Here is a 13894-nt window from a genome sequence, read left to right as displayed (position 1 = left end):
GATTTCCCCTCAGGGTCCTGGGTGTGGGTCGCAAGCCCACAGCCCAACCCTCCTCACTTTATCCAAGCTTGAGATTGGCTACTGTGCACACCAATTTGATGTCAATTTTGTATGTGAATTTTATGTCAAGCAAGAAGGAAGCTTGAATTTTTCAGGTTAATTGTGAAAATAATAATGGGTAACCCCTGTAACCAGCTGAAGTTACGTCTCTAGTACTAGATTTTTTTTGAATTTCTTGACAGGGATTTGGTCAGTATACAGGAATTTCATTTTGAAGACGCAGGGATGTCATAACTGATCACTTCTTATCAAAGAAAAGAAGAAAAACTGTTGTAAACAAAAGTTGGAATTGTAAATTATCTGAAACATATTTATATGTTTACTGCTGTGCAGTAGTGATTTCTGGATAGCAAATGATAAAAGCCTTCACAGGCTTTGTCACTGTGGCTATTTGGCCAAAATATTTCAGCCGTGGGATCTGAGAAATCTAAGCCAAAAGGGCCAGATTGGCCTGGTGCAAATAAAAAGAAACATTTGAAAGGAAGTAGACCTACATCTGTGGTATCCTTGGAAAACATTGATAAGCAGGACTCAGTAAAAGAAACCAACCCCAAAATAGAAGGTTTTTGTTAATACTTGTTAAAATCTTTGAAATAATTTTGCCAGGCTATCTTCATGTGTTCTCCACTTAAGTTAGGCCTACTCACAGTGATTTCACTTAGACTACTCTTAATTTGGTAAATATTTACCAAATCATATTATTGAGTTATGACTAAAGTGAATATACCACTCTATGCCTTTTTTTTATGCTCTTTACAAATATACCTAATAGGCTAATCATTTTTGTTAGAAATGAATTTTAGCCCCCACCCTTAAAGGCTATATACCGATTCAGGGTATATATTTGCACATTAGGGGGGTGGGAGTAGTTTTGTTTCTGATGTAAATGAGAGGTAAGTTTAAACTCCCTCCCCACCCACCTAATGTGCAAATTTAGGCTGTATATAGGGGTGGGGGCTAAACTGTAGGCCTGTTTTTTCACTCATCAATGTGCTAAGATCTTACATCTTTTGTCAAAAAACACTTAAAAATTAAATCTTTGAAGAAAGATCTTACATCTTTGGCCGTTTTTATTAAAACATCTTTCATCATTCTGCTTTGATCAGTGGTATGAAAAAAATAATGAGTGGATCATCAAAGTTCTTTCATCATTTTTCTATATGGCAGAAAGATGGCGTCTTTCATATATTTTTCCAAAATCAGCGAGCTGTAAGATTTTAGAACAAAGATGAGTTGAAAAACGATAATCTTTACAGAAAGATGTAAGATCTTAGATGTAAGATCTTAGTCCTAAAAAACGGGCCTTGTATTTCTGACAAAAATGATTGTTATATTTATAAAGAGCCTAAAAAAAGTATCAAGTGGTAGGCCTAGGCTATATTCACTTTATTTCTGATGTAAATTGGTATATATAGGGGTGGGGGCTAAAATGTATTTCTGACAAAAATTATTGGTAAATTTCTACCAAATCATATTATTGACTTACGTATAAAGTGAATATACCACTCAATTCCTTTTTTTTGTGCTGATTACAAATATAGTAATCATTTATATCAGAAATGAATTTCAGCCCCCCTATATATGCCAATTCAGGGTATATATTTCTAACCTAACCCTGAATTGGCATATATAGGGGGGGCTGAAATTCATTTCTGATAGAAATGATTATTATATTCATAATCAGCATTAAAAAAAGGCATCAAATGGTGTATTCACTTTATTCCTAACTCAATAATATGATTTGGTAGAAATTTACCAAATGATTATTATATTTGTAAAGAGCATAAAAAAGGCATCAAGTGGTATATTCACTCTAGTCTCAACTGAATAATATGATCTGGTAAATATTTATCCTTAATTTTCCTTGGTATGCTAGGTATCCTTGGTAGCCTAATCTTTGTCCAAGAGATCCTATTCAGTCAATGTTCTGTCAGACCTTATCCTCTGGCCCCAAACAAATTTGGACATCCACCACATGGCTAATATAGGAGTAAAGTTCATTTGTGATGCAAATGGATGTTATATTTAGATTGAGGATGCAATTCTAGGTATATAGCCTATTCTGTGAATATATAGGCTCTAAGAAATTCATGGATTTCTTAGAAAAACTGGAAAAACAAGCAAAGAAGTGAAGATAAAGGCTCTCCCCCTGCAAAATGTGTTAACTAGGGTTATTCTACATATTATGGAGTAAGAATTGTTTTCTTAATATGTTTCTTTTTGTCCAGCTGGATTCCTAGGTTTAAAATACTGGTTGGCTAATTTAAAGATTTGGGTATATATACATTTTCAAGTTAGCCATCTGGTGGTATCCCAACAAATTTGGACAGTAAGTATTTACCAAGTCATATTGCTGAGTTACAACAAAAGTGAATATACCACTTGATGCCTTTTTTTTTGTTATTTACAAATTTAGGCCTAATAACAATTTTTGTTGTAAATGAATTTTAGCCCCCACCCATATATATACCAATTCAGGGTGTATATTTGCACATTGGGGGGGGGGGGAATTTTATTTTTGATGTAAATGAGAGGTAAGTTTAAATTTTCCCCCCACCCCCCTAATATGCAAATATATACCCTGAATTGGTATATATAGGGGTGGGGGCTAAAATTCATTTCTGACAAAAATGATTATTATATTCATAAAGAGCATAAAAAATGGCATCAAGTGGTATATTCACTTTAGTCATAACTCAATAATATGATTTGGTAAATATTTACCATTTGGACATCCACCACATGTCTAATATGGGAGTAGCCTAAAGTTCATTTGTGATGCAAATGGATGTTATATTCAGATTGAGGACGCAATTCTAGGTATATATTTGGGTAAAGTTTTTGCAAATCATATTATTGACTTATGAATAAAGTAAACATACCACTCAATGCCCTTTTGTTATGCTCTTTCCAAATACAATAATCATTTCTGTCAGAAATGGATTTTGCCCCCATACCTATATATACCAATTCAGGGTAAATATTTGCACATTAGGGAGATGGGGGGAAAGTTTAAATTTACATCCCATTTACATCAGAAATAAAATTTACCCCCACTCCCCTAATGTACAAATATATACTCTGAATTGGTATATATAGGGGTGGGGATAAAATTCATTTCCAACAAAAATGATTATTATATTTGGAAAGAGTATAAAAAAAAGGCATTGAGTGGTATGTTTACTTAATTCCTAAGTCAATAATATGATTTGCAAAAAATTACCTATATTTGCACATTAGGGGGGGGGTGGGGTATACATTCTGTGAATATATAATTTCTAAGAAATTCATGAATTTCTTTGAAAAACTGGAAAAACAAGGAAAGAAGTGAAGAGAAAGGATCTTCCCATAAAAAATATGCTACATAGGATTATTCTGCATATTATGCAGTTAGAATTGTTTCCTTATGTCCAGATGGGCTCCTAGGCCTAAAAGACTGATTGACCAGTTGGCTAATTCAAAGATTTGTATATCTATATATATATATATATATATATATATATATATATATATATATATATATATATATATATATATATATATATATATATATATATATATATATATATATATATATATATATATATATATATATATATATATATATATATATGTACAATGTCAAATTATCCATCTGGTGGTATCTCAGCAAATTTTATGGTTAAAAACTGCTAATGGAAATTTCAAAGAAAATTGGAAAGCCCAACTGATATAATTATTCAGGAAGTATTTTGACATTAAAGCTGAAAATGTATAGGCCTAATTCTAGTTTAGCTACTTTTTGATATCTTAGAAAGGGGTTAGGTTAGGAAAATGAAACTTTCCGGGATGGGTCTACAGACCAAAGAATGTCCTGGGAAGGTATTTTAGCATACCTACCTCCATTCCTCCTCCCTCTAGAGGGCAGTGACCTTTGATGACCTTTAAAAGTCTTTGTATTATAAAAGTGAAACCTTGCACTGTTTTGTGCAAAGTGAAACTGTTTTCAGCTTCATCTTTGCTCTATCCCAATTTATGAGGTTTGAAAGATCTGCAAATACATTTCCTAAAATTAGAAAAAAAAACTTGATAAAATCCTACTTTAGCTACTTTTGGCTATCTTGGAAAGGGGTTAGGAAAATGAAACTTTTGGGCATGGGTCTACAGGCTAAATTTATCTTAAATTACCTTAAATTGCACTTGCTAGTGATAAGATGACTCCTGTGTCCCCCAGCTTCAGTGACGATAGTTAGTCCTTTGTTGGGTCCCAAGCAGTGGTCCATGGTAATTATGTCCCAGGAAGGTATTTTGAAGTACCTACCCCCATTCCTCCCTCTAGAGGGTCCTAACCTTTGATGACCTTTAAAAATCTGTGTGTTATAAAAGTGAAACCTTGCAAAATAGATCTTCTGCTTAAATGAAGTACAACAAAATTGTTTCCAGCTTCACAACTTTGCTCAATCCTAATTTATGAGGTTTTAAAGATATGCAAATACATTTCCTAAATTTTGAAAAAAACAACATCATTGATATGGCTTGAAATTCTACTCAATCAACAGGAATTGTATTTACAGAACTAAAGCCAGAGAAAAAGAAACTAATAACTAAAAATTAAGGTAAAATGTTGTTTTGTCAAAATGTCAATATGTATAGGACCTGTCATGTAGGCAATTTTTAGGACCATCTAGAAAGAGAAGGAGTTAAGGTAGGTACTTCAAAATGCCTTTGTGGGACATCTTTAGCCTGTAGACCCATCCCTGAAAGGTTCATTTTCCTAACCTAACCCCTTTCCAAGATAGCCAAAAGCAGCTAAAGTAGAATTTTACCAAAAACTTATTGATATGGCTTTAAATTCTACTCAAATACAAAGAATTGCATTTTCAGATCTAAAACCAGAGAAAAAGAAATGGGTAATGTTTATATTAACAGATTATTCAGATAGCTAAAAAAAAAACTTATCTGTACAGTCAGAATTACATCCTTAATTCAAATTTCACATTCATTTGTGTCAGAAGTGAACTTCACCCCCCACCCCCTAATGTGCAAATGTATACCCTGAATTGGTATATAGGGTGGGGGTAAAGTTCATTTTTGACACAAATGAATGTGAAATTTGGATTCAAGATGTAATTCTGAGTATAGGGGTAAGTTTGTTTCTTAACTCTCTGAATAGAGTAAAAAACCAGTATCCAATTGAGCAAAATTATGTTAAACTAAAACCATCACACCTTGTTACCAAAGAGGAGTTGGTAAGAGTTGTATATATCAATGAATAGTTAAAATAAAACATACTACCTTAAATCAGACTTACTAGTAATAGGATGAATCCTGTGTCGGCCAGCTTCAGTGATGATAGTTTGTCCTCTGTGGGGTCCCAAGTAGTGCTCCATGGAATTAGCCACTCCCTATCCACTGATTACTTGAATGCCTCCATGCTGGTAGATGTCACTGTTTTTTCACTGAGGGAATTCCACAAGCTGACAACTCTATTTGAAAAGAATTTGTATCTGAAGTTCTTTTACCATCTTCTCTTATTAGGTCTGTGATATCTTGTCTTAATGGGCTAGCTGCTAAGACATGGTGCCAAAACATATTTGGGTTTAGTTTAGAGTCAGCTACAGTCACCTCTTCATACATTGATCTAGACCAGTGTTTTGTACATTGTCTTAAGTCTTAGGAATTGGAAAAAAGTAGTAATAGGCTTTTGTAAATAGCTTCCCAGAGCTTACTTTTATTGTGAAAGTTTCATTTTATTTCCTCAACTTCTGCAACTTCTGCACTTCTGCATAACTTCCTCAACTTCTGCATAAAGAAAGTGAAAAGTATAACATCTACAAATTTGTGTAAGTCATTTTCTGGACAAAGTTTCATAGTAGGCTATTTTACAGAAAGCATCTTGGTGTAGTTGAGTTGGGTGTAACCTTGCTGCAAGATTCCTTTTATTAATTAAAAAAACTTTCCACAAAATAAGTTTTTCATTTTATTTCCTCTTCTTCTTCTTCTAATTCACAGCAGGCGGGCTATTCAGTTAGTACTATTTAGCCCTTTTCTTTTTGCTTCACTCTGTGGGCGACAGAGCTACTGGCTTGGTCGTCTCTTATTTATTAGATATTCTCAGATATCTTTCAGTAAATCTTTTGACTCAAGGATTTCAAATATAAGATGATAGATATCGATTTCTGTGCTCTGTGTGCAGGTATAGTTGGCTAGGCTCTTGGATTATAGTGAGATTTTGTGGTGTTTGAAGCATTTTAAAAGTTTACAAAGCAAGGTAGGCTATGTTGTGCAGACATCATCATATTGCATTCAAATAGGCAGTGGTTAATTGTTTCATTATTCATATTACAATGCCTGCAAAGCGGGGACAGGGGGATTGAACCACTTTAATTAGAAAACTTATATTACAATGCAAGAAACTTTAGTCCATTTATTCCACAACCAATTCTATGATAAATTTGAGAAATATACGTATTTGGAAAAGGGGAAAGGATAGGATTATTCTTATTAAAATTAATATCTGATAGCCTCCATTGGTAAATATCTCTAGTCGGGACTGGTCTCCCACTTGGCTGGTCAATATTTATAGCATTTTTTGCTATTTCATCAACCTGATGATTACCACTTATGCCAGAGTGGCTAGGACTGTACTGAAAATAAGTTTTTATGCCACTTGAAGCAACATTATCTATAATACTGATACAATGATAAGTGTCAATGTCCAACTTATATTGAGGAGCTGAGGCCAGCAACTCAAGGATTGATAGAGAGTCTGAATATATGATAATATTATTTGAATTTGCAATCAAAGGTTGGTTTTCCTTAAGGTGTTCTAATGCCATGATTATAGCATTTAACTCAGCAGACATTACAGATAAATTACTAAATAATCTTTCGCCCATTGCAATTTTCAGGTGAGGAAGGAAAACACCACTTGGAACCTACTCATTCATTTTGATCCATCAACAAATATCTGGAAGTGATTTTTATAGGTAATTGTATTAAGTTCTGCAAATTTTTTCTGGACAAAAGCAATGGGGGTTAAATCTTTATTCCACTTTGAGAAGTCATTATTTATTATGGGACTTGACCAATTCCATGGGGGTGATTAGGGGAAAGTGGGTGCAATAGACTTTGCTGGTATGGGGAACTTCTTCTGAATATTGGCATACTCATCTGCAATGTCTCTATACATGGCTGGATTTCTTAACCAATTATGTAGTGTGTGTGAGCTATTTGATTAAATTTTTGTAAGATGTTTTGTCAAGAGAAAGCTACGTATCTCCCTTATTGTTGTTAAACCACTCTCCATAAGCAGAAACTTGGTGCTTGTGAGTTTCCTAAGACCAAATATGAGACGTATTGTATCATTTTGTGTTGTTTCAATATTTTGCACATGGGCCTTTGCACATGCACCATAGATGATGAGCCCATAGTCAATATGGGGTCTTATATGTGATTTATAAAACTGGAGTAAGGTTTTCTCCTTAGAACCCCAGGGTCTGGAAAGAAGTCTTTTTAGTATATTTGTTTTTCTATAGCATTTTTTTTATTGTGTTTGAAATGTGGTGGTGGAAATTAAGTTTTTGGTCAAGCATTAGACCTAGGTAATTAATATGATTATCTTCTGGAATAGTTGTTTTATTTAGAGTTAGTTTTGCATTAACATGGTTTGGCTTCCAGTGAAATTGGATTATTTTTGACTTGGTGGGTGCAATGGGTAAATCTGAATGTTGAGAGAATTTTTTAAACTGGAAAAGTGACTTTTGCAGATTTGACTGTGCTATCTGAAAGGTGTTGCCAGATGACCATAGCACCAGATCATCAGCATATTGTAGATTCGTGTGGGGGAGGTTCATGTCCCAGAGATATAGGGCAAATAGGAGGCAACTGAGGACTGCTCCCTGAGGTAGGCCTTTGGTTATTGTCTTTTGGGGTGAAGAGGCTGAACCAACACAAACGATGAAACTTGGCACTTCTATGAAGGATTTAATAATAGATACTAGCTTAGGGGGTACTCCAAGGTTTGCAAGTTTTTTTACAAGGATTTGGTGGTTCACATTGTCATATACCCCTCCAAAATCTAGAAAAGCTCCAACTAGGACACTATTTTTTGAGAAAGATTCATTTATTGCATTTGTTAGCAAAATGACAGCATCTGTTGAGGAGTGGTGTTTCCTGAATCCAGTTTGAGTGTGAGGGATCGTATTATTTTTTCCAACAAACCAGAGGAGTCTGTGATAGATCATTTTCTCCATTATTTTCCCCATCACAGGAGTAATCATTATGGGCCTATAAGACTCAGGGTTATCTTTGGGTTTATTTTTCTTTAGGATTGGTAGGAGGGACAAACATTTCCATATATTGGGGAACATAGAAGATGCCCAAGCGTGATTATAACAATTTAGCAGTTCTTGTTTGTATGAAGGTGTGAGATTCTTTATCCATGTAGGATGTATATTGTCATAGCTGCTGCTAGTTTAGGTCCTAATATGATGTATTGCATTATTCAATTCCTGGATTGAAAATGGATTAGTTATGTACTCGGATCCTGGGCATGGTTGGTAACTTGGGTTCATAGGAATTGGGGACAGTTTGCTTTGATTATTTGATGTTAACTTATTAACAAAAAGAGTTACAAATAGGTTAGCTTTTTCATTATCATTGTCATAATGGGTATTATTATGTATAAGCTCATACAGGAGTGGATTGGGGGAAGTCTGTTTCCCACAGATGTGGCTTATGACTTTATGTATAATTGGCTCATGTGTTTCTCTGGAGAGATTATTTGCAAAATTATTCCAGTAGTTATATTTATCATTTATTATGGTCCTTTTTGGATTAGATTATGATTGTAATTTTTTTGAATATGTAGTAAGTGATAGTTTTTTTTATGAAATCTGTCCTAGCTGCCTTTTTTATTCTCCATTTATTTAGGCACTCATTTGTCCACCATGCTTTAGGAATTTGTTTAGTGAATGTTTTCTTATGTGTTGTACTGGGGATAGCATGATTAGCTGTATTTATTAGCAAAGATGTCAAGGCTTCAGCATGTGTGTCAACTGTTGTGTTAGAAATGCATGAAATTTGGGTGAAACTTGTAATTTCATCGTTTAGCTTATTTTGGAACATAGACCGATTTGCTTTAGTGTTGATATATTTGGAGGTATGAGATGAAGTTTCAGCAGGTTCATTTAGGTAGAAAACTACAGCAAAGTGGTCAGTACATAGACTATCAGTTTTATTTAAATAAATTTTATTCAAAAAATTCAATAACACAGTTTTTAGGTCAATTGTGGAGAATCTACTACTTTTGGGGTTGAAATATGTATTCACGTTTGGAGGGGTAGCAACAGCCAACTCATTATTATTTGAAGTCATATGCTCAATGAACTTACCAGCTTTATTTGCTGGTTTACTCCCCCACAAAAGGCTGTGGGCATTGAAATCTCCACAAATAATGATATTTTTTAACATATTAGAATTATTTATATAACTAAAGAAATCCTTGGCATCTGTAGTTTGGCCATTAGGGTTATAAAAGCTTATTATGTAGGTTTTTAAATTATTCAGCCAAACACTGATACCAATTGCATCAACATCATGTGCAAAATCTGGAAAATTGATGCCACAAAATTTTATATTATTTTTAACTAATAAAGCTATCCTATCTCCTTTTCTTTCTGAATATCTATCCTTTCTGAGGATAGTATATCCCAGAGACTTAATTTGTTGATTTTGGGTTAAATGAGTTTCCTGGAGGTAAGCAATATTAATGGGGTTATTATTCATAAAAGATATTAGTTCATTTACCTTATTTTCTGTGAGTGATCTTACATTCCATTGGAGTATTGATATATGTTGTGTTGTTGATTTATTCTTCATATGAGTGTGTATCAATGTTCAGCTTTGTTAAAAGAAAAGCAAGATCTTTTTTTGCTTGAATGAGCATATCATCTGGGATGTAGATTTTTGCCAATTCTGCAATGATTTTTGTTTTCTGTAGTTGATGTATGTTCATGGCCTAAACTGCATTACAGTTTAGAATGAATAAGCATTTGATTGGAGATTGCATTTTTGGTTGTGCATCCCATTCGTTAGTTAAGGGATTGATTCCTGGTAGTGTTTCTGGTTTTTTTCTTCTTGGGAGGGGGGGGGGGCAGGCTGACCTTATCTAACAGGAAAAGGACGTTTTTTGACTTGGTGATTTTTTCTGATTGGGATTTGAGCTAGGGGGCTTAGAAGATGGTGTTTTATATGGGGTTTTTGATGCATTGGGGGCGATTGACTTGGGGGTTTTGGTTGGTTTCATTACAGGCTTTATTTGGTAGTGTTGCGCAGCATTTGCTTCCATTGCTGCAAAGGGGTATGGGATGGCCTTCTCTGTTGATATTTGGAGTGTTAGAGCTCTTTTCTTGTATGCAGGGCATAAAGATTTATTTGTAGATTCATGTGGGCCTTTGCAATTGATGCATGTAGGTTGGGTGTTGTTGCAAGTTGTCAACTCTTTAGGATGGAAAGCTTTACAATTACTACACTCTCGGAGAATTTCATTGCATTTGTTTGTTGTGTGTCCCAGTTCGAGACACTTCTGACACTGGATAGGCTTAGGTTTGTATTCCTTGTCTGGTTTGATTTGCCCAAATAGGAATAATTTTTCTGGGATATTAATTTTTTCCTTCAGTGTGAATAAGAAGGATCTACTAGTTTTCAGGCCATTAAAGTTAGGTTTGCCAAGTTGGGTAACATCCTCAACTGAGATTGTGTTTCCAGCCCTATCTGAGAGCCCTTCTTTTAACTCCTGAGTGGATATCTCTGGGGGAACATTATAAACTACTATTTTTTTTGGTGATTGTTTTGGGTTCCAATTAGATGCAATAATTGGGGTATTCAGAAGGGATTTTAGGTTAATTATTGTATCTGCTAATTTCTGATCTTCTACAGCTATTAGCAGAGATCCATCACGGTTAATATTAAGAGAGAACATTGATTTTAGCAATTTAAAAATTGCAACTCTTATTGCAGTGATCATTTTTATTTCAAAGGAGGTGGTGGGAGTAATTTTAAGGTAAATTTCTTAGTTTCTGGAGGGAGGATATTGGGAAGGGAGAGTGGAAATGCTTTTCATTGTGGAGATTTTTTTCCTTTTTTATAGTTTATACAAAGGACCTTTTGAAACCCATTATCATCATTCATGGTTACATTAGCCCCTACACTTATCATTGTCCTATTCTCCAAATTGGAGCTATCATTTGAACTTTGAGATAGTGTGCTTGACCAGCCAAGATGGGTATCTTTCACTATGACACTTTCACTGGAATTTGATTTGGGATCTGGGGGGACTTTTTTTTTTGGAGGACTTCTAAACATTGCCTATTGGAAAAAGCTTTCAACAAAAAAAACAAAACTAAAACAAGAAGGGAAAATAGAATGATATCAAACCGTCTGCACTATACTATGGGGATGAGAAACACCACAGTATAGCCCTGAGGATGAGTTGAGCAGGATTGGTTTGGTACAATTGCTGATTAGAAGCGATAATAATTCACAAGAAAATTTATTTAATTTTCTTATAGAGTTGCTAACTCCTGCACTAACTCCTCAACTTCTGCACTTCTGTATAACTTCCTCAACTTCTGCATAAAGAAAATGAAAAGCATAACATCTAGAATTTTGTGCAAGTCATTTTCTGGACAAAGTTTCATAGTATTTTACAAAAAGCATCTTGGTGTAGTTGAGCTGGGTGTAACCTTGCTGCAAGATTCCTTTTATTCTTTTCTTTTATTAATTAAAAAACTTTTTCCACAAAATACGTTTTTCAAAGAAAAGTAAAGAACTCCATTAAACAAAAAATGAGCAAAAATAAAATCAAATAATCTACCGAGCGTGAAACTACCACAAGTCAACATCGATAAATAAATGAAACCTAAAACAAACAGAAATTACAATAAATAACCGAGTCAAACTCAAAACGAGCAGAAATTAACATGAGTTGGGCTCAAAATCCCTATGCCTTCCCAAGGCTAGAACATAATTTGCACTTTACTGAAAAAAATATAAATGTTTTTACTTTTTATAACTTTAATAAATCAAACAATATTAATGTTTTGATTACTAAATATCAGTATATGTATATTAAACTGGCAATGCAAATTCATTTGTATTTTTTTCAGTAAAGTGTAAATTATGGTTTGGCCTTGGCAAGGCATAGGGGTTTTGAGCCCAACTTATGTTAATTTCTGCTTGTTTTGAGTTTGACTTGATTATTTATTGTAATTTCTGTTCGTTTTGGGTTTCATATATTTATTGATGCTGATTTGTGGTAGTTATCTCTAACTACCTCTATTCTACCTTATAGAGATAGCCTATAAGGTAGTTATCTTACAGGCTATCTCTAAACTTTGATTGAATGTGTTTGGGGAAATGTTGGATATGAGAGGGAGGTTAATTACTCTCCACTCAGTTTTGACTATTAAAAAGGGCAATTTCTAATCAAATGAGCCGTTTTTGAAATTTCTACAACAACTTTCTATATAAACCTTATATGCCCCCAGGGCATAATTACTTTCAACTATTAAAAAGGCACTAGCCCTTTCAAATTCCAATTGAATGAGCCCTTTTTGAAGTTTCTAGAACATTGCTTTCTATAAAAACCTTATATGCCCCTAGGGCATAACTTACGACCCTTGCCCTGAGGGCTGTGGGGGTGGAGGGGTTGTCATCCTTAAAGACCTAATATCCAAAACATTGAACTACGTTGAATATAATGGCTATCTAAAAATTTTGATTAGATGTGTTTGGGGAAAAGGTGGGCGTGAGAGGGGAGTTATTTGCCCTCAAACACTTCCGAGACTATTAAAAAGGCCACTAGCCCTTTTAATGTCCAATAGAATGAGCCATTTTTCAAGTTTCTACGACAAAGATTTCAATAAAAAATTATATGCCCCCAGGGCATAACTTATAACCCTTGCCCTGAAGACTGCGGGGGAGTGTTCTAATCAAAGGTATAATTTCCTGAACTTTAAACTGCATGGAACAAGATGGCTATCTCAAAATTTTGATTAGCTGTTTTTGGGGAAAGGGTTGGCATGGAGGGGGTATTAGTTGCCTTCCAATCACTTTTGACTATTAAAAAGGGCACTAGCCATTTCAATTTCCAATCAAATGAGCCCTTTTTGAAGTTTCTATGACAACGTGTTCTATAAAAACCTTATATGCCCCAAGGGCATAACCTACAACCCTTGCCATGAGGGCTGTAGGGAGTGTCCTCCTCAAAAACATAATTTCTATCTGGAAATCAACTATGCTGAACAAAATGGCTATTTCAGATTATTGATTGGATATGTTAGGTGAAAAGGGGGGCGAAAGAGGGGGATTAGTTGCCTTCAAATCACTTTTTTACTGTTGAAAAGGGTACTAGGCCTTTGAATTTCTAATTAAATGGGCCCTTTTTCAAGTTTCTACAACAAAGATTTCAATAAAGACATATATGCCCCCGGGGCATAACTTATAACACTTGCTCTGTCTTATAACTTATAAGACTGTGGGGGGAGTGCCCTGCTCACAAGTATAATTTCCTGAACTTTAAACTTCACGGAACAAAAAGGCTATCTCAAAATTTTGATTGGATGAGTTTGGGGAAATGGTGGGCATGGAAGGGGTGTTAGTTGCCTTCCAATCACTTTTGACTATTAAAAATGGCACTAACCATTTCAATTTCCAATCAAATGAGCCCTTTTTAAAGTTTCTGCAACAAGGCGTTCTATAAACACCTTATATGCCCCCAGGGCATAACTTACAACCCTTGCCCTGAGGACTGTGGGGGGTTTGTCATCCTCAAAGACCTAATTTCCAGAAC

The 13894-nt window shown here is 34.6% G+C and overlaps 1 protein-coding gene across 1 annotated transcript in view; it reads left to right on the top strand.

The window, feature by feature from the left end:
- Window positions 1–328: 328 nt before the first annotated feature.
- Window positions 329–13894, top strand: part of Usp7 (Ubiquitin-specific protease 7) — a 101227-nt gene continuing 87661 nt past the window's right edge. The window contains exon 1 of the mRNA XM_089103777.1: window positions 329–622. The gene's annotated coding sequence lies outside the window, so the exon portion shown is untranslated. The remainder of the gene's footprint in view (window positions 623–13894) is intronic.

The sequence above is a fragment of the Artemia sp. Qi Xiang Cuo genome, chromosome 17 (assembly GCF_049724085.1).
Source record: "Artemia sp. Qi Xiang Cuo chromosome 17, ASM4972408v1, whole genome shotgun sequence".
NCBI lineage: Eukaryota > Metazoa > Arthropoda > Branchiopoda > Anostraca > Artemiidae > Artemia > Artemia sp. Qi Xiang Cuo.
This window is presented reverse-complemented; position numbering and strand designations above follow the sequence as displayed.